This window comes from Dendrobates tinctorius, unplaced genomic scaffold (genome assembly GCF_039654945.1).
Source record: "Dendrobates tinctorius isolate UK_male_01 unplaced genomic scaffold, ASM3965494v1 ptg000047l, whole genome shotgun sequence".
NCBI classification, from domain to species: domain Eukaryota; kingdom Metazoa; phylum Chordata; class Amphibia; order Anura; family Dendrobatidae; genus Dendrobates; species Dendrobates tinctorius.
In genome coordinates this window covers 159,623-180,272 of record NW_027361715.1, presented here as the reverse complement: position 1 = coordinate 180,272, position 20,650 = coordinate 159,623, and positions in this window count along the sequence as shown.

Sequence of the window (20,650 nt, the reverse complement as noted above, 5' to 3'; positions counted from 1 at the left end):
TCGGCCAAAACAAGTTTAATGTGTATGGCCAGCTTAATGTTCGGGGAAAAATGATAAATTTCCCTGCAGCATATCACTGCAGAAATTATGCTTTACATAATATCCACTTACATCAATTGGCAGTCCATGCGATGCAGGACCGGATAGGTCCTCCACGATTAGGGACATTCTTGTCAACCACTTTCTACTGTGAATGTCTAATTTTTTTGGAGAGAGGAACTCCCTCTATTAATCTCCAATAGGTTATGATTTAAATAACACTGTTCCACAGCCATAAAAGGTTGAACCCAACTAATTTTGTGGTGCTGAAAACAAATTTGATACCAACATTTGCTGATTGGTTCTAATTTTCAAGATCGAGAGGAGGTTGTAATTACTTATGACACTTTTCATGCAGACATAGAAAAATTGTGTCTTTATTATTTCATCATCATTATTATGTTCTTAGCAGCTCGTCTATTACACCAACAATTTTGTCTATTAAGCTCAGTATTATATTATCTAGGGCACATATGTCAAACTCTGACCCGCAAGTTGATAACATTTGGCCCGCTAGGAGGCAGCCCGCCTTGTGCAGTTAATGTAATGTTACGTGCCCGCACTTTTCAGACCACCCACAGCATTGTCCAATCAGAGAAGAGAAGTCCCAGCAGGTGATCAGACAAGAGATGCTCCTGTGTAAGGACAGATAAGACCTTTCCTCTGTACCTAGTAAATCCCCAGGTGACCCCAGCTTGCCTTTGTTTTTGGGAAGAAGCAAGAGAATTGTACCTATTCCTGTGCCATTCAGAAACACAGCAGTGATTCCTCACACGTACTGCTCTCCTGGGCTGACAATTACAGCACTGTAGGTTTGCTTACATTTTAATTCCTACCACTTGTTATTTCATTTGCTACATTCTTGAGGCTTTTGGTGTCAGTCTTGTTGAATTGCTAGTGTGCTTAAGTTTTACTTATTTTTTATCAAGATCCAAAATTTGCCATGTTAAAAGGTACCAAAGAAAGACACCCAGCATCATCCCCCCCTTTCTCCCCACCATACGCACATTCTGTAGAAAAGCACACTACACTAGGAATGGGGTCCTGCATAAAGTGCCTGAATCCAGCGCTATTCCCTGTGAAGTCACTCACCCCTGCAGAAAATAGTGAGTGCGGAGTTATCGGAAGGGGTTATGGCACTTTCCTGGTGTCGTACCTGGTGTCACGATCCATTTTTGGATCTGTGTCAGTTTGGGCTTCTCAGATATAAATTTTTTTCCTTTCTGCCATCGAGGGTTAATGTCAGTTTTTCCCCCTGGTGGTCGCTGGTGTTACTACATGTTTAGTTAGTCTGCTGGTGGTGACCACTCCCGCTTTCCTATATAAGGTCACCTGGTGCATCAGCTGACCGTTGGTTATAACAATGTCACGATGTGACTGGCCCTGCGTGACACGACTCGACGATCGGCCGGTCACCAAACAACTAGACAAACAAGGTGACACTGGGGACACAATTACAACGGTGGGCCCTGCTATAGGGAACGGGACACCTCCTGCACTCTGCTGTGGCTGAGTCCTGGACTAACCTGACGTCCCTATACAGGTTTCTCTCAACCTGTCGCTGAGCAGGATACCTTGTCCCTCACTTACCCTGCACCTAACCCTCACTAGGGAATTGGTAAGTGAGGACACTGGTCCCACCGCTGCACTAATACAACACCAAGGGAAGAAATAACAGACAAGGTATAACAAACAACACTTAGCTTTATCTGCTGCAATGCACCGCACAGCAGAGTAAGGTACCCGATCACAGCATTCAGCTGAAGCACCACTGCACCAGAAAGATCCTTTCTTCAGCACGGTTGGTTATAACAGGTCCTTTGGACTGCTTGGCGACAGGTTGAGAGAACCTGTATAGGGACGTCAGGTTAGTCCAGGACTCAGCCACAGCAGAATGCAGGAGGTGCCCCTTTCCCTGTTCCCTATAGCAGGGCCCACAGTTGTAATTGTGCACCCGGTGTCCCCTTGTTTGTCCAGTTGTTTGGTGACCGACCGGTCGGGTCGTGTCACGCAGGGCTAGTCACATATCGTAACTCCTGGGAGGCACCATTTCAGCTATACTGCAGTGCCACAATTTTCTTGAGATTCATTAAAGGTGCTGTCTGGTTTAATATGACAAGTCTGCACTCACTCAATGTGACTGCAGACTTGTGATTCCTCCCAGTGCACACTGCTCACTGTGAGGAGTCTCCAATGTCACCACTGGGAACGGCGGTCAGGTGACTGCAAGTTTGCATTATGCAAACTCCTTGCCAGAACCTGACTAGACTGTTTCTGGTCTTGTGCAATATACTAACATTGACCATGCCAAAAACAGTCTAGTCCGGTTCTAGCCAGTAGTTTGCATAATGCATGCTTGGAGTCATGTGACGGCTGATCCCGCAGCTGACGCTGGAGAATCCTCACAGCGCTAAGTGATTGCACTGGTGACTGCAGACTTGCCATTTTAGACCAGACCTTTAACCCCTTCACAACATATGACGTACTTATATTTGTTGATCAGGAAAAACTTCCTCAATCGTAGACATTATTTTAATAAATATCAAGGTTGGCCACTTTGTCCCGAGTTTTAAATTTGGGCCCTCTGTGTATTTCAGTTTAACATCTCTGATCTAAGGTGACCAATCAAAAAAACCACCAACTCAGCTCCGATGACGTAATCCTAATTACAGTTGCATCACCTACTTTTAGAAATGCTCTTTGTGTAAGGTATACAGTTTTAGGATTTCTTAACTGAGTTTCTTTTTTATATGCTTTTTTTTTAGATGTGCCTTGTTCTTGCATTAACAGAGCAGACAGGTTTTCCTACTTACGTGGAGAAGTCACTTTTGCGTCACAAAGACGAATCATGACAACCATGATAAGGAAAGTCTACAACCTGTATTTTGGCTGCAGAATAGGAGATCAGGACAAGAGATGGACTCCACACATATGCTGCAATAGATGTGCATCACATCTTACCCAGTGGTTGCATGGCAAGAGGCACTCTATGCCTTTTGTGGTCCCAATGATCCGAAGAGAGGTGCTACTACCAGTTGCTATTTCTGCATTGTGCCCCCGATAGGAAATGAGTTTCAAGGACGAAGTGGACTTTAAAGTATCCAAACATTCCATCTACACAATGCACAGTACTACATAGAACTACAGTCTCCAAAAGCACCAGAAACATTTTCAGTTGAGTCACGTGAGGAAGAAGAGGGCGCTTGATGTCATGGAGCATTTTCCTTTCACGACCCAGACTTTCTGTCAGCAACCTCAACTTAACCACCTCTTATAACACAAAGTGAACTGAATGATCTTATTAGAGATTTGGATCTCCCCAAGAGTAAGGCTGAGCGCTTAGGCTACAGGCTACAGCAGTCGAATAGCCTAATGGGCGATGTTCGGATTTCTTTTTTTTGCAACCGTGATAAAGATCTTGTCCAATACTTCTTCATGGAGGGCAGTCTTGTGGCATGGAACAGCATCAACAGTTTAATGGAAGCTCTGAAGATAATTCATAATCCAGAGGAATGGAGACTGTTCATCGATTTGTCCAAAACAAGCCTAAAAGTTGTCTTGCTGAATAATGTGAATGCACCATCTTCAATTCCAGTTGGTTATGCAGTCCACATGGAACAAACCTATGACAATATGAAACAGCTCTCGAGTGTCAGGAACACCGCACTACACTCGCTCACAGAGCCAGTGCGCGTGTCCTGAGTACAGAAACAGTGCTAAAAGATACCTGTGGAGCAGGGCAGCAGAGGTGACAATGCGTGCTTCAAACTATCAGTGTCAGGATCCTGTCAGCGCCGGAAAGTAAAGATGCACAGGACCTGAGGTCACTGAAGTTAGCAAGCTGGCACAGGATCTATGGTCATGTGACTGCAAGGGGGAGGGACTTAGCGTCCTGCTTTCAGAGATGACAGGACATCATACAACAACTCAGAGTCAGGCAAAACGGAGGTCACACACAGTACGGGCAAACGAGGCACAGGAGGGACAAACAGATGGGTGGTCAAACAAAGCCAAAGGTCATACACAAGAGGGCGACGTGGTACCAAGGGGACGAGCAGAGAGAAGTCGGGTCACAAGCAGAGAGTCATACACGAGAGGTAGCGCAGTACAAGAGGGACAGGCAGAACTCGTAACAGGGACAGAACCGGATCAAAACCAAACAAGCAAGCAAGATATCAGGCACAAGGCACACGTACGCACAAGGTCAACTAACTCAGCCGAGGGCAGGAGTATAACTGACACCGGACCTGGGTCCAGTGAGCATAAAATAGCCGCCCTCTGCCAGAGAGAGGCAGAACAATTAACCCCCAGTCTGATCAGGACGGGCCAAAGTGAAACCCCGTCCTGGATCATGACATTGAGGTGCCTCAACTATGACCAACATTTGTAGCCCCTCTGTGGTCTGCAGGATGAATACACAAAGTACTGCTGCTTTCTATGTGTGAGATAGTCATGCAAGAGACTATCACTACAATAAGAGACTGGCCTCGCCGACATTCAGGGAGGGAGTAAAAATGTCCTGCATCCAGCACTTGTTGACCGACATAACATTTCGTTGCCACCATTGCATATCACGTTGGACCTAATGAAGAACTTTGTAAAGGCAATAGATAAAAATGCTAAATCATTCAAGTATCTCACTGACAATTTCCAAAGTTGAGTGAAGCAAAGATAAAGGAAGGAGTCTTCATTGGACCTAAGATTTATAAACTTCTTCAAAATGAGGAGTTTCTCCGTTTTGTTACAGAGCAAGGAAAAGGCTGCAAGGGTAGCATTTGCATTAGTGGTAATTCATTTTTTGAGAAACTCATGATCAGATAACTATGACGAGTTGGTGGAAAATCTCCTCAAAACATATAAGGATCTTGGCTCTATCATGTTCTTAAAGATTCATTTCTTACATTTGCATCTAGACTTTTTTCCACCAAACTGCAGAGCAGTGAGCGACGAGCACGGTGAGACATTTCACCAAGATATCAGGGCTATGGATAAAAGATATCAAGGAAAATGGAACGCATCAATGGTTGCAGATTACTGTTGGACAATTGTAAAAGATGATCCGATGCAGGAGTACAAGAGACAAGCAAAAAGAGACAAGCAAAAATTACACTAAATGTTGTAGTGTCATTTCTGTAACTTTATAATTACAAAGGTGTTGAGACAGGTTTTAGTTATTTGAATCGTTGCTAAGCTTCCTTTAAATAAATATCAGATTGCCATAAATAAAAATATCCATCTTTATATTTGCAGAAATAATGTTTCAAAGTACTTAAACTTTTATACATTATGAAGCAGCAAAAGGAAAACGCTTTGATATTACAGAAGCAAGAGTCAAGTAAAAATGTTCAGTCAGATATGAATTCAGGAGGTCAAAATTCAGGAGGTCAAAATCTAATATATATTTACCTAAAATTGTCCATCATCCACTTCCGTCTGGATGTCCTCGAATCCCATATTCACCGCGCCGACCGGAAGTACGCCGACAGCCATATTGCAATACCCAAGTGATGGGTATTCCAATATGACACCTGGTGGTGGTACCAGGCCCTTCCGCAGTACCACCAGTGGGACACCGCTGGGACACCCCACCCGCCGCCAAGACCCTCTGCCGCCTGACTACACGCGCCCAACTCTGTGCAGTCACGCCGGCAGGAAAGGCCGCGGCTTGCGGCCTGTGCTGGAGATGGGGTGCGGGCGCCCTCTGGTGGGGCCGCCACACCCCATCTCCAGCACAGGCCGTAAACCACCGTCTTTCCTGCTGACTGTACGGAGGTGGGTGGGAAGGCAGTGGCGGGACACACCCCACACACACACTTCCCTCCTGATGCGATAGCATCAGGCCCACCTCTAGTCATTAATAAAAGGCTCATGTCATAACTGAACCTGACAACTTTTGAAAATATGTAGAACGGTGTAAGTTTTCTAAACTTGACATCCCCCCCTCAAATAGTGATTTTCAATAAAAAAATTTTTTAGTCTAAAAACACGCTTTTTACAGGCAGTGCTGCTTAATATCATTTTTCTTCAAAGCAAAGGATTCGGTTATTTCATGGGTGAGCCAATGTTAATCTCATAATGGTAAATGTGTCCCATAATTAAAACATGTCTGATCTCTGCAAAGTATTCTCCTATGTGTAGTGGATGCTCCTCGTTGGCATATGTAGCTGAGCAATCTATTAGCATATCAAAACTGTTAATCAAATGCCTGATTCATTTTACTGGGCTTGACTTAATTTCTGATAAGAGGCATATAAGAGTATTTAGGCTGATGGAATCATGGGCTTTTTTTTTTTTTTCCCGCTGTGTGAATAACTGAAATTCATATACGCTATTCATCCTTAAAGCAACTTGCTGTCACTACTGAACTGTAATGAATTCCATCTTTATGCCATTAGTCGGCTTTGGATGTTCACAAACACGAGCAAAGAACTCATTTTCCACTGCCTAAATCGCACAATGAGGCAAGCTACTAATTCTATAAATGAAATGGTTTGTGGCCACTCAAGCAGAGATTTAATATATCATGGCAAATTAGGTTGATTTTAATAAATGACTTATCTCCCTGAATACTTTACATATGCTTATGAGTGAACACAAATGCACGGAAAAAACCTGGTTCGCTTTCAAAAGAGATTAGAACCGAAAAAAAAAAAAAGAAATACGCGAAATTGAAAAAACGTGTAAACAAATAGAAGCGGATGTAACGACGGTTCGGAAGAAGAAATGTTTTGTGTCGGAATCTTAAGGGAATTCTGTTCACATTCTAAAAGCTTCATAAAGTACAAAAACAATCGCAAACAGATTAGACTTGGGGTGCAAATCCTTAAATTCAGTTATTAGGCACCCTGGATATAATAGTAAAAGGCATCAATCAGTCACACGTACATATGTCTTTGATTGGTAAAAGACAGAATAAAATGGGGAATAAATAAGTAAGTGTAAGTTAGCTCGTTATCGTTCTCTAGCGGCGGCTGCAGGAAGTCCGATTTTTAAGATTTAAAGGGGATATACGGTTAAAGCCAGTTATCAGTGGGGGTCCGCTCTTAAATGAAGAGACATCTGACTGCTTCTCTCTCTATGGGGCTCTCAAGAAAAAATGTAATCAAACCTACTAATTAGCATGCTTGGAGCACCCTTGATGTGGCCAAGAGACTTAACACGCCCCACCTCCCTAGCTAGTGATTGACAGCCTGTAATGAGCACAGTCTGCAGATGGACAGCAGACTAGCAGTACTGTCAAGGACCAGTGAGGAAGGTGGGGATATGCAAAATCGGTGGATCGAAACAATGAGCAACCTAATTAGCATATTTGAACCCACCTCAGTGATTGGAACACTAACGTGTGATTTTTATAGGGGGCTACATACCCTACAAGGCTATGTGCTTAGTTTATACTGCCCGTTTAGGCTGATAGACTTCCTTTAAGGAGGAACCACAGAGAAACCTGCCTCTGAAATATCACCAATTGTAGATGGCAAACTCATTAGTCATTGTCCTACCCTATAACTAGAATAGTAACATGATCTGGGATATCAGTAAATACAGACACCAATCTAGAGACAGCAGTTTAAGGATACTTGACCTCAACAGTAAGCCTCCTTCACACGTCAGTGTTTCCGTTACGCGTGGTGACAGTTTTCATAAGTACCAGAGACACTTACACATGTAGACCCATTCCAGTGAATGGGTCTGCACACGTCAGTGTGTTTCCACGGACCATGTGTCCGTGGCAAAACACACTGACATGTCCATTTTTAACAGCAGCACGGCCCTCAAAATGTCCCGCACACAAACACATGGATGTGTGTGTTATCAGTGTGACACATGCCGGCACCTGGTGATCAGCAGTACTGTCTGCGCTGTTCCCCGCTGCCAGGTGCTGAAGACAGCTCACATCATTGTCCCATACTCTCCTTGCAATCAGGCGAGAATGTTGAGAGTTACATTCAACTGATAACAGCGATAGCAGGTCGCGGCTGATGGATTTTTCAGCCATCGCCTGCACTATGAATAAAAAAGATGTGGGGTCTCCCTGTATTTTTGAATACCAGCCAGGCAATACTGATAGCTGTGAGCTGCAACCCTCAGCTGTCAGCTTTAGCAAGGCCGTTTTTCAAGAATAGAGATCCCCACGCCGTATTTTTTAATTAGTTACAATCAGTCAAGCTAAGGCAGAGAGCTGGTATTCTCTGGCTGGTAAGGGGCCATGCAGCCAGCCCATAAAAGGCACATCTATTAGATGCGCCAATTCTGGTGCTTTGCCCGGCTCTTCCCACTTGCCCTGTGGCGGTGTCGAGTGGGCTTCATATTTGTGAGGTTAATGTCACCTTTGTATTGTCTGGTGACATCAAGCCCATGGCTTTGTAATGGAGAGGCATCTATAAGACACCTATTCATTACAAATCCTATAGTGGTTTTGTAAATAAACACACAGCCAGAATAAAGTCTTTTATTTGAAATATGAACACACTTTTCCTTTTTTATTTAAAAATAACAAACACAGTTATACTCACCTAGCGCCCATTCCATTGAAGCCCTTGTCTCCTGTAATAAAACAAAAAAAAACAACAACCGTGTCACTCACTTGTCCGTCGTTCTGCCCCACGCTGTAATCCATGTCTGGGGATAAACAGTTTTCAACCTGGACGGTGCCAAGATGCGACCATCCAGGCTGAGAACTACTGAATGAGCTGGTGAAAGTGCAGCATCAGTGACTAATGGTGACCTCATCGAGGTTAACGTTAGTCACTAAGTCTGCATTCCCAGCTAGGCCCCTGATCTGCGGTGACCTCAGCACCGTGAGAAAGTCAGTGAGTTAACCGCAGTTCAAGCTCCGTGAGTTGACAGCAGTTCACCATGAGAAATTTTTCACGGAAAACTCACTGAGCTTGAACTGTGGTGAACTCACTGACTTTTTCTCACGGTGCTCAGGACACCGCAGTTCAGGGGCACGGCTGGAAACGCAGCCTCAGTTACCCACGGTAACCTTGATGACATCACCGCTAGTCACTGATGCTGCGCTGGCAGCAACTCATTCCTCAATGGTTCTCAGCCTGGATGGTCGCATCTTCGCACCGTCCAGATTGAAAAGTTTACCCTAGACATGGATTACTGAGTGGGAAAGAACGACGTATACGGTTGTTTTTTGTTTTTGTTTTATTATAGGAGACAAAAGCTTCTATGGAACAGGCATTAGATGAGTATAACGGTGTTTCATATTTTTAAATAACAAAGGAAAGTGTTGTTTTATTTTAATAAAGGACTTTATTTTGGCTGTGTTTATTTACCACACAGCTATTGGATTAGTAATGGATTGTGATGTGCATCTTTATATATGCATGGATGTACTTGTATTGTTTTATGCATTTGAGAGGTATTTGAGTTCATACGTGCGTGTTCACATATACGCATTTATTGTGTGCATGTGCACAGTGATATATAACAAAGTTGCTCAGTATTTATTACTTGGCAAATATTGTGCACTTATTTATCTCTTAATTACTATCTGTATGTATAACTAATAAGCACATCCTATGGGAATTTTTCTATTGTTACTGCCTGTAATCTTGTTCCTATTGGTATTGGTCGTCTGATCCATTATACATGATATAATGAGAAGGATGTTAGCGGTCTACATTGGCGTTGTTTTACTAAGGTGCAGCTTTTCTGTCATGATTCAGGCTGAGCGCCGTGGAGTATAACTCTCCATTTCCCCCATTGCTGCCTCCTCTGGCGTGCTCCGTTGCCGGGTGACGACTAGGCGTCAGCCGTCCCCTCCACGGTGTCACTTCCTGTTGGGGCAGTGAGGGCGGAGGTCTAGATTCCCTTCTACTGCACAGGCGTGATTTATATCCTTCATGATTGGATCATTGCACCCATGTGATCTCTGTGACCAGGTATTTAACAGGGCGTGTCACGGTGTAAGCCACGCCCCCTGAGGAAGCGGTTGTACCGCGAAATGTGCGTTGGGGTCTCCCTGGACAGCGGTATTCTCACTGGCTGACATGATGGGTATGTTGTAACCTGCTATGACTATTACATTGGGCAAATGTGCAATATGTGATTAGATCGCTCCTCTCTCTTCATTATTTTACTGCTATCTAGGAATGTTATATCTCCAGAGAATTACATTCACTGAATGATAGAGAGTCTCATTTTCACAGCATACATTTGTGGCCAAAAGTATTGACACCCCTGCAATTCTGTCAGATAATACTCAGTTTCTTCTTGAAAATGATTGCAAACACAAATTCTTTGGTATTATTATCTTCATTTAATTTGTCTTAAATGAAAAAACACAAAAGAGAATGAAGCAAAAAGCAAAACATTGATCATTTCACACAAAACTCCAAAAATGGGCCAGACAAAAGTATTGGCACCCTCAGCCTAATACTTGATTGCACAACCTTTAGCCAAAATAACTGCGACCAACCGCTTCCGGTAACCATCTATGAGTTTCTCACATTGCTCTGCTGGAATTTTAGACCATTCTTCTTTGGCAAACTGCTCCAGGTCCCTGATATTTGAAGGGTGCCTTCTCAAAACTACCACAGGTGTTCTATGGGATTCAGGTCTGGACTCATTGCTGGCCACCTTAGAAGTCTCCAGTGCTTTCTCTCAAACCGTTTTCTAGTGCTTTTTGAAGTGAGTTTTGGGTCATTGTCCTGCTGGAAGACCCATGACCTCTGAGGGAGACCCAGCTTTCTCACACTGGGCCCTACATTATGCTGCAAAATTTGTTGGTAGTCTTCTGACTTCATAATGCCATGCACATGGTCAAGCAGTCCAGTGCCAGAGTCAGCAAAGCAACCCCAAAACATCAGGGAACCTCCACCATGTTTGACTGTAGGGACCGTGTTCTTTTCTTTGAATGACTCTTTTTTTCTCCTGTAAACTCTATGTTGATGCCTTTGCCCAAAAAGCTCTACTTTTATCTCATCTGACCAGAGAACATTCTTCCAAAACGTTTTAGGCTTTTTCAGGTAAGTTTTGGCAAACTCCAGCCTGGCTTTTTTATGTCTCGGGGTAAGAAGTGGGGTCTTCCTGGGTCTCCTACCATACAGTCCCTTTTCATTCAGACGCCGACGGATAGTACGGGTTGACACTGTTGTACCCTCGGACTGCAGGGCAGCTTGAACTTGTTTGGATGTTAGTCGAGGTTCTTTATCCAACACCCATACAATCTTGCGTTGAAATCTCTTGTCAATTTTTCTTTTCCGTCCACATCTAGGGGTTAGCCACAGTGCCATGGGCTTTAAACTTCTTGATTACACTGCGCACGGTAGACACAGGAACATTCAGGTCTTTGGAGATGGACTTGTAGCCTTGAGATTGGTCATGCTTCCTCACAATTTGGTTTCTCAAGTCCTCAGACACTTCTTTGGTCTTCTTTCTTACCTCCATGCTCAATGTGGTACACACAAGGACACAGGACAGAGGTTGAGTCAACTTTAATCCATGTCAACTGGCTGCAAGTGTGATTTAGTTATTGCCAACACATGTTAGGTGCCACAGGTAAGTTACAGGTGCTGTTAATTACACAAATTAGAGAAGCATCACATGATTTTTCGAACAGTGCCAATACTTTTGTCCACCCTCTTTTTTATGTTTGGTGTGGAATTATATCCAATTTGGCTTTAGGACAATTCTTTTTGTGTTTTTTCATTTAAGACAAATTAAATGAAGATAATAATACCAAAGAATTTGTGTTTGCAATCATTTTCAGGAAGAAACTGAGTATTATCTGACAGAATTGCAGGGGTGTCAATACTTTTGGCCACAACTGTATACTGTTCTTTGCCTGCATTATAAATGAGATACTTTTGTGTCAATTTACCCTGCTGTGCCATTGACTGTACCGCTCAGGGTTTTCTTTTTGTATCTGGCTAGCAATGACACTAGTTTTGTACATCTGTTTTTATGCCTTTATGGGTTCTGCTCCCTGTTTTTGTCCTTTTTAAATAATAAAGATGGTGAATTGTATCTAGCTTTGGACTCAGTTTCTCCTTTTTCATAGTCCTTTTTGGAGTCATTTCTACTTCTAATTTTTGGGGCATTTATGTGCACTTGCACAGCATGAATTATAATGTATTTTGAGGGTTGTTTTGTTCTTTCATGGATAGGTGTCTTGTAGACGCTTATCCATTACTAAGCTGTGGGCTTGATGTCACCAGACAATACAAAGGTGACATCAACCCCACTTGCCACCACCATAGGGCAAGCAGAAAGACCCGGGCAAAATGTGCATCGGAATTGGCACATCAAATAGATGTGCCTTTTCTGGGGCGGTTATGAGCTGCTATTTTTAGGCTGGGGGGGCAATATCCATTGCCCCCTTCCAGCCTGAGAATACCAGCCCTCAGCTGTCTGCTTTTGCTTGTCAAAAATGGGGGGACCCCTCTGGGTTTATTACATTATCTATTTAAATAATTAAACATTATCCCCTGCTAGCACTGATCTCAGAGTGAGCAAGGGACATTGATGACAGCTGTCTTCAGCACCCGGAGCCAGGGAACAGCACGAACAGTACCACTGATTACCAGGTGTCGGTAGGTGTGATACTGAAGCAGCATACGGGAGGTACATGTATACAAGGACATGGATGTCTCCGGTACTATTTTTTCCAGTATCAGAAATATCAGGATGTGTGAAAGAGCTCTAAAGCTGTGTCAAGGGTGTCTCATGTGCTACAGAGTTTGTACAGTGTGCACTTATGACTTTTCCAGGCAAGTCTGTTTCGAAACCTGTCTGAAAAAGTAACCAGAAAATGCTCAAAAGAATGAAAACATGCATTTCTATGTAAAAATTATTTACTGTTTATACGTTCAGTCTTTTGAGCATCCTTTTAAGTCCACGTTCACATGCTCAGCATTTGGTCAGCATTTAACATCAGCATTTGCAAGTTCGGTGAGAGAATTCACAGCAGTGAAAATTCTCCCGGTGAACTCGCCTCTGCATCGTGAGACTTTCTCACGGTGCTAGTGGGGATCTCACTGAGGTCTCCACAGTTCAGCCCGGCTTTGAACACAGCCTTAGTGACCAGCAGTAACCTCGATGATGTCACCACTGGTCAGTGACGCCACGCTTGCAGTTCATTTTCCAGTGGTTCTCAGCCTGGACGGTCACATCTTGACATCGTCCATGTTGAAAACTGTTTATCCCCCAGACATGGATTATGGCATGGGACAAAACGACGGAGAGATGAGGGATATTATTTTTTTTATTTTTGTTTAGTTACAGGAGACGAGGGATTCAGTGGATTTAGGTGTTAGGTGAGTATAACTGTGTTTGGTCTTTTTTACCATACAACTATAGGATAAGTAATGGAGAGGTGTCTTATAGACACCTCTCCATTACTAAGCTGTGGGCTTGATGTCACCGGACAATACAAAGGTGACATCAACTCCACAAATATGAACCCCACATGCCACCCCTACAGGGCAAGTGGGAAGAGCCAGGAAAAGTGTCAGAATTGGCACATCTAATAGATGTGCTTTTTCTGGGTGGCAGCAGGCTATTTTTAGGCTGGGGGGGCAATGTCCATGGCCCTTTACCAGCCTGAGAATAGCAGCCCTCAGCTGTCTGCTTTAGCTTGGCTGGTTGTCAAAAATGGGGGGAACCTCACCTGGATCTATTTCAATAATTAAAACAAAATCAGCGTGGGGACACCTCTATTCTTGATAACCAGGTGAAGCCTGGGTTATATTTTATTTTCATTTATTTATAGCACAGGCGGCGGCTGGTGAATCACTTGCCTCCTGCTCTTGCTATTAACAGTTGAATACAGCTCTCATCATTGTCTCCTGCTAGTACTGATCTCAGAGTGAGCAGGGGACAATGATTATAGCTGTCTTCAGCACATGGCGCCAGGGAACAGCGCGAACAGTATCACTGATTACCAGGCATCGTTACGTGTGATACTGATGCGTCACATGGTTGTCACACATATTAAATACATGTATACATGGACACAGATGTCTTCTCTGGTACGGTTTTTTTCCTGTAACAGAAATATCCGGATGTGTGAAAGAGCCCTAAAGCAGCATCAAGGACGTCTCATGTGCTATAGAGTATGTGCACATTATGACTTTTCCAAGCAAGTCTGTTCCGAAACCTGTCTGAAAAAGTAACCAGAAAATGCTGAAAAGAATGAACACATGCATTTCTATGTAAGAATGATTTACTGTTTATACGTTCAGTCTTTTGAGCATACTTTTAAGGCCACGTTCACACGCTCAGTATTTGGTTAGTATTTTACATCAGTATTTATAAGCCAAAACTAGGAGCGGGAGAATCAGAGGAAAAGTATAATAGAAACACGTCACCACTTCTGTATTTATCACCCACTCCTGGTTTTGGCTTACAAATACTGATGTAAAATACTGACCAGATACTGAAAACGTGAACGAGGCCCTAGAAGTCAATCAGAAAGCATCAAAGATTTTGCTTCTGAAAGTCTCCTATGGTAGTGTTGGTTCTAAGTAGACCGATAACTAATGGCTCTGAATTACCATGAGATTGCACTCAGATTAGCCAGTGACTGCGCACAGGATCGCCTTCAGTACAAAGGTAATTTGCATTAGGCCTGAGGCAAACTGCTATGAAGCAGTAGAGCTGGGGCACATGTTTGCAAATGACCTTTTTTTCTGCATGTTATTTATGTTAATAACGAATTAGGCTTTTTCTGACTATTCTCCATGTCAATGTGTTCGACTCTACACGTCACCTAATGTTTAAAGGGAACCTGTCACTAGTGTTGTCACATATCAACTAAAACTATCACCTTAATCAACCCCGGTGCGGCATTCCATAAATGCTAATATAACCCCCTGACTCTCCCTGAATACGGTTCAAAAACTAAGTTCTCTCTACTGTACGGTAATCTGGTTGGTTCGGTCCAATGAGCATGGTTTTGGGCCTCTCCATCCCTCCCCAGGAATCATCCACATTGACAAGGCGACATATTGCTCCTGCGCACAGAAATTGCGGCTTGCGCCTGTGCACTATGCTTTGCCCTACTGCGAGCAGAGCTAAAAACATAATGTCATGTCGGACGCTGTTCACACCACAGCGTCCGGCAGGCAGAGGTAGTTCCACCTCCAGCCACTATAGCCTCAGTGGCGCCGGCTTGATCTTCAGGCTCTCGGGGGTTAATCCTGCTGGAGACCAGGTTGGAAGGTTAGTCACGCCCACGGTCTTTAAATAGTCATACTGGCATATGGGCGTCGCCGATTATAGCTTGTGTTTTCATACCAAGTGGTTCCGGTCTGGAGTGGAGGTGTTGCAGGGAGAGAGATTCGTATCTGGTGTCGTATGATCCGTCGTTATCCTTTCTCCTTCCCATATTTGTGTTTAGTTGTGCCCTGTTCACATTACTGTATATTCCTCTGTGTGTGCGGCGCAGTGCAGTTTAAGTTCTCCCTGTCTGTCTTATTTTTGTGGGAGCTTTGGTGGTGTGTCTCCTCACTGGGTGGAGGGTGGAGGGTTAAGTGCAGGGCTGAGCAGGAGATAAGGAAAGGGTGGAGGCTCAGGCATTTGCACCTTCAGCAAAAACCCTGGGTTGAGGGTCAGACAGGGTTTCCCCTAGTGAAAGGGACACCACAGGGGCCTCGGGTATTTCTGCCTTAGTTGTCCTAAGCCCCGCGTGACATTATAATCGGCCCACATTTTTTCAGGAGTCCATGGATCCCATGGATTCCATAACCCGCCAGTTGGCGGCGCTGTCCTTACAGGTCTCCGAGTTGAAAGGGGCAGTTCAGCAGCAGGGCCTGGTAGTAGCAAAGGTGCAAACGGCATCTGCAGGTATCGGTGCAGAGCCGAAGTTTCCGCTGCCAGAACGATTTTCAGGCGATCGCAGCAAATTTGTCGTATTTCGGGAGGCCTGCAAATTATACTTCCGCATGCGGCCAATCTCCTCAGGTAATGAGGCCCAGCGAGTAGGGCTGGTGTTGTCATTCCTAAGTGGTGACCCCCAAGCATGGGCATTTTCCTTACCAGCTGCCTCTGCTACATTTCATTCGGTCGATAATGTTTTTTCTGCCCTCGGGCTCATTTACGATGACCCTGACCGACTGGCTCTAGCGGAATCTAAAATCCGCGCCCTCCGCCAGGGGGAGCGCTTGGCAGAGGACTATTGTTCGGAATTTCGCCGCTGGGCTGTAGACACACAGTGGAATGACCCAGCACTGCGGAGCCAGTTTATTCATGGGGTATCAGGGAGGGTGAAACAAGCCCTCCTGATGTATGAGACTCCGGCATCATTGGAGTCTGCCATGAGTTTGGTGATACGTATTGATCGCCGTTTTCGTCAGGGGGCACAGGAGACGCTACCTCTGGGGGAAAGCAGAGGTTCAGGTGTGGTTGAAGTAGATGAGTCCCCTGAACCTGTGCAGATTGCTGGCGTGGCACAGGTTCAGCCTCGCGCTCCAGGATTCCGGAAGCCCGGAGCATGTTTCTACTGTGGTAAAAGAGGTCATTATGTTAACGTTTGCCCGGTACTACCTAAGAGGGTCACATCGGCGGAAAACTGTTAAGCTCAGAGGGTATGGAGGAGACCCAACTGAGCATATGCATATCCTCCATGATGGTATCTCAATGTATGCTCCCTGCCAAGGTTATTATCGCCGGCAGAGAGCTACCTATATCAGTGTTTGTGGATAGCGGTTCCGCTACCAATCTCATAGATGAGGAGTTTGCACACACCGCCGGGTTTAAGATCGAAAAACTTCCTCACCCCATACAGGTGGTGACCATTAATGCTGTTCCCCTCCCTCAAGGGGAGATTACTGAGTTTGTGGCAGAGGTGAAACTCCACATTGGGGTCCTACATTCTGAGTCGGTTACATGTAGGGTCCTCCGTAATCTCCCAGCTCAAATGGTCCTGGGTTTTCCATGGCTGTCCAGGCACAACCCGGTAATTGATTGGAAAACTCAGGACATAGTGCAATGGAGTGGTTTCTGCCAAGACAATTGCTTGGCCACATGTGTGTCCGCCGTGACGCCCAGCCTGCCGGAGGCTTTGCAGGATTTCGCGGATGTTTTCTCTAAGGGTTGCTCAGAACTGCCTCCACATAGAGCCTATGACTGTGCGATTAGGTTAAAACCCGGGGCCAAATTACCTAAGGCCAGGATGTTTAATATTTCTGGTCCTGAGAGGCAAGCTCTGAAAGACTACATCGCGGAGAGTCTGAGCAAAGGACACATTCGGCCTTCATCCTCGCCTGTAGCCGCGGGGTTTTTCTTCATTAAGAAGAAAGATGGGGGGTTACGCCCGTGTCTGGATTTCCGAGAGTTAAACCAGATTACTATCCGTGATCCCTACCCAATGCCGTTGATCCCGGATTTGTTCAACCAGGTAGCGGGGGCGAAATGGTTTTCCAAGCTGGACCTCAGGGGGGCGTATAACCTCATAAGGGTCCGTCAGGGGGATGAGTGGAAGACGGCGTTTAACACTCCTGAGGGTCATTTTGAGAGTCTGGTTATGCCGTTTGGGTTGACCACCGCGCCTGCCGTTTTCCAACATTTTATTAATGATGTATTTGCTCATGTCCTGGGGAGATTTGTGATTGTATACCTGGATGATATCCTCATTTATTCTAGCGATCGGGACACTCATTTGGAGCATGTTAGGCAGGTGTTACAGTTGCTCTGGGAGAACCAGCTCTATGCTAAGCTGGAAAAATGTTTATTTTTTGTCCAGGAGTTGCCCTTTTTGGGATATATTGTGTCCGCAGCCGGTTTTAAAATGGACACCGCTAAGGTGCAAGCGGTGCTGCAATGGGAGAGGCCGGAGAGTCTGAAAGCACTCCAGCGGTTCCTTGGGTTTGCGAATTATTATAGGAAATTTATAAAACACTTTTCGACTGTCGCCAAACCGCTCACGGACATGACAAAAAAGGGTGCCGATCTGGCGAACTGGCCTGAGGTGGCTATACGTGCATTTGAGCGTCTGAAGAATAGTTTTTCTTCAGCCCCCATTCTGGTGCAACCAGACGTGTCTAAACCTTTTGTGGTAGAGGTTGATGCATCGGAGGTGGGAGTGGGGGCAGTACTGTCTCAAGGCTCGTCCTTGAGCGAGATGCATCCATGCGCCTACTTCTCCAAGAAGCTGTCGCTGGCCGAACGGAATTATGATATCGGCAACAGGGAGTTGTTGGCCATCAAACTGGCTTTTGAGGAATGGCGACACTTCTTGGAGGGGGCGGCTCACCAGGTCACAGTTATCACCGACCATAAGAATCTGCTCTATCTGGAGTCGGCCAAGCGTCTGTCTCCTAGGCAGGCTCGCTGGGCATTGTTTTTTACTCGTTTCAATTTTCTTGTGACGTACCGTCCCGGGGCTAAAAACACCAAGGCGGATGCTTTGTCTAGGTGTTTTCCGGGGGGAGAACCTCGGGAAGAGCCGGTACCCATCCTCCAGAAAGGGGTAGTGGTCTCGGCTCTCATGACGGAGGTAGAGGCGGAGATTGCCGAGGCCCAAGAGGAGGTACCACCAGGACTTCCCGCCAACAAATCATTTGTACCCCTGCATCTTCAGCTTAAGGTGTTGAAGGAACACCACGATTCGGTACTGGCTGGTCATCCAGGGGTGAAGGGCACCTTAGAGCTGGTATCGCGTCGTTTCTGGTGGCCCAAAATCCGGCAGGACGTGGTCTCGTACGTGGCAGCTTGCATCACGTGCGCTAGGGCTAAGTCACCCCGAACCCGTCCTGCTGGCACGCTACAGCCTCTGGGGATACCCAATAGGCCATGGACAGAAATCTCCATGGATTTTATCACTGACTTGCCAGCCTCAGCAGGGAACACGGTCATCCTGGTGGTGGTTGACCGTTTTTCAAAGATGGCGCATTTTGTGGCGTTGTCTTCTTTGCCCAATGCTAAGACGTTGGCTCAGGTATTTGTGAAGGAGGTGGTCAGACTCCACGGAGTACCATCTGACATAGTATCTGATAGGGGTACGCAATTTGTGGCGAGGTTTTGGAAAGCTTTTTGCTCAAGGTTGGGGATCAAGTTGTCACATTCATCGGCGTTTCATCCACAGTCTAATGGACAAACTGAGCGCATGAACCAAAATCTAGAACAGTATTTACGATGTTTTGTGTCCGACAACCAGGAGGAGTGGTCTACTTTCCTTCCTCTGGCCGAATTCGCGTTAAATAATCACCGCCAAGAGGCATCAGGAGAGTCTCCATTCTTTTGTGTGTACGGTCAACATCCTCAGTTTTGTACCTTACGTCAGGGTGACTCCGGGGGTGTCCCGGAGGAGGATCAGCTAGGAGCCCAATTGTCATCAGTCTGGAGGCGGGTGAAACAGTGTTTGTTGAGCATGAGTGCCAGGTACAAACGGGTGGCTGACAGTAGACGCGTGCCAGGTCCGGACCTGTGTGTGGGTGAATGGGTGTGGTTAGCTACGAAGAACATAAAACTCAAAATTCCATCTTTAAAACTGGGTCCTAGGTTTATTGGGCCTTTTAGGATTTCTGCCATCATTAACCCAGTGGCTTATCGGTTGGAACTTCCTGCGGTGTACAAAATACATAACGTTTTTCACAGGGCTTTATTGAAAAAAGTGATAGGCTTGGTGGACACGACGCCGATGCCACCTCCAGTCTTGGTGGATGGCGATTTAGAGTTCGAGGTCGCCAAGGTAGTGGACTCTCGAGTAGTACGCCGTACTCTTCAGTATTTGGTGCACTGGCGGGGTATGGTCCGGAGGAGAGGTCTTGGGTTCCAGCCTCAGACATACATGCGGATCGGCTGGTCAGTTCTTTTCACCATCGTCATCCGGACAAGCCGGGTCCTATGAGTCTTGAGGGCCCTGGGGTCCCTCGTAGAAGACGGGGTACTGTCATGTCGGACGCTGTTCACACCACAGCGTCCGGCAGGCAGAGGTAGTTCCACCTCCAGCCACTATAGCCTCAGTGGCGCCGGCTTGATCTTCAGGCTCTCGGGGGTTAATCCTGCTGGAGACCAGGTTGGAAGGTTAGTCACGCCCACGGTCTTTAAATAGTCATACTGGCATATGGGCGTCGCCGATTATAGCTTGTGTTTTCATACCAAGTGGTTCCGGTCTGGAGTGGAGGTGTTGCAGAGAGAGAGATTTGTATCTGGTGTCGTATGATCCGTCGTTATCCTTTCTCCTTCCCATATTTGTGTTTAGTTGTGCCCTGTTCACATTACTGTATATTCCTGTGTGTGTGCGGCGCAGTGCAGTTTAAGTTCTCCCTGTCTGTCTTATTTTTGTGGGAGCTTTGGTGGTGTGTCTCCTCACTGGGTGGAGGGTTAAGTGCAGGGCTGAGCAGGAGATAAGGAAAGGGTGGAGGCTCAGGCATTTGCACCTTCAGCAAAAACCCTGGGTTGAGGGTCAGACAGGGTTTCCCCTAGTGAAAGGGACACCACAGGGGCCTCGGGTATTTCTGCCTTAGTTGTCCTAAGCCCCGCGTGACACATAAGTGCGCATGTGCCATTAGTAGGGCAAAGCATAGTGCGCAGGCGCGAGTCGCCATCTCTGTGCGCGAGGCGTCATCCACGTCAATGAAAGGAGGAGGGTGGCGAGCAGCAGGGGAGAATATTGCATGCTACTAATTCAACCAAAAACATGGCCGTCTGAACC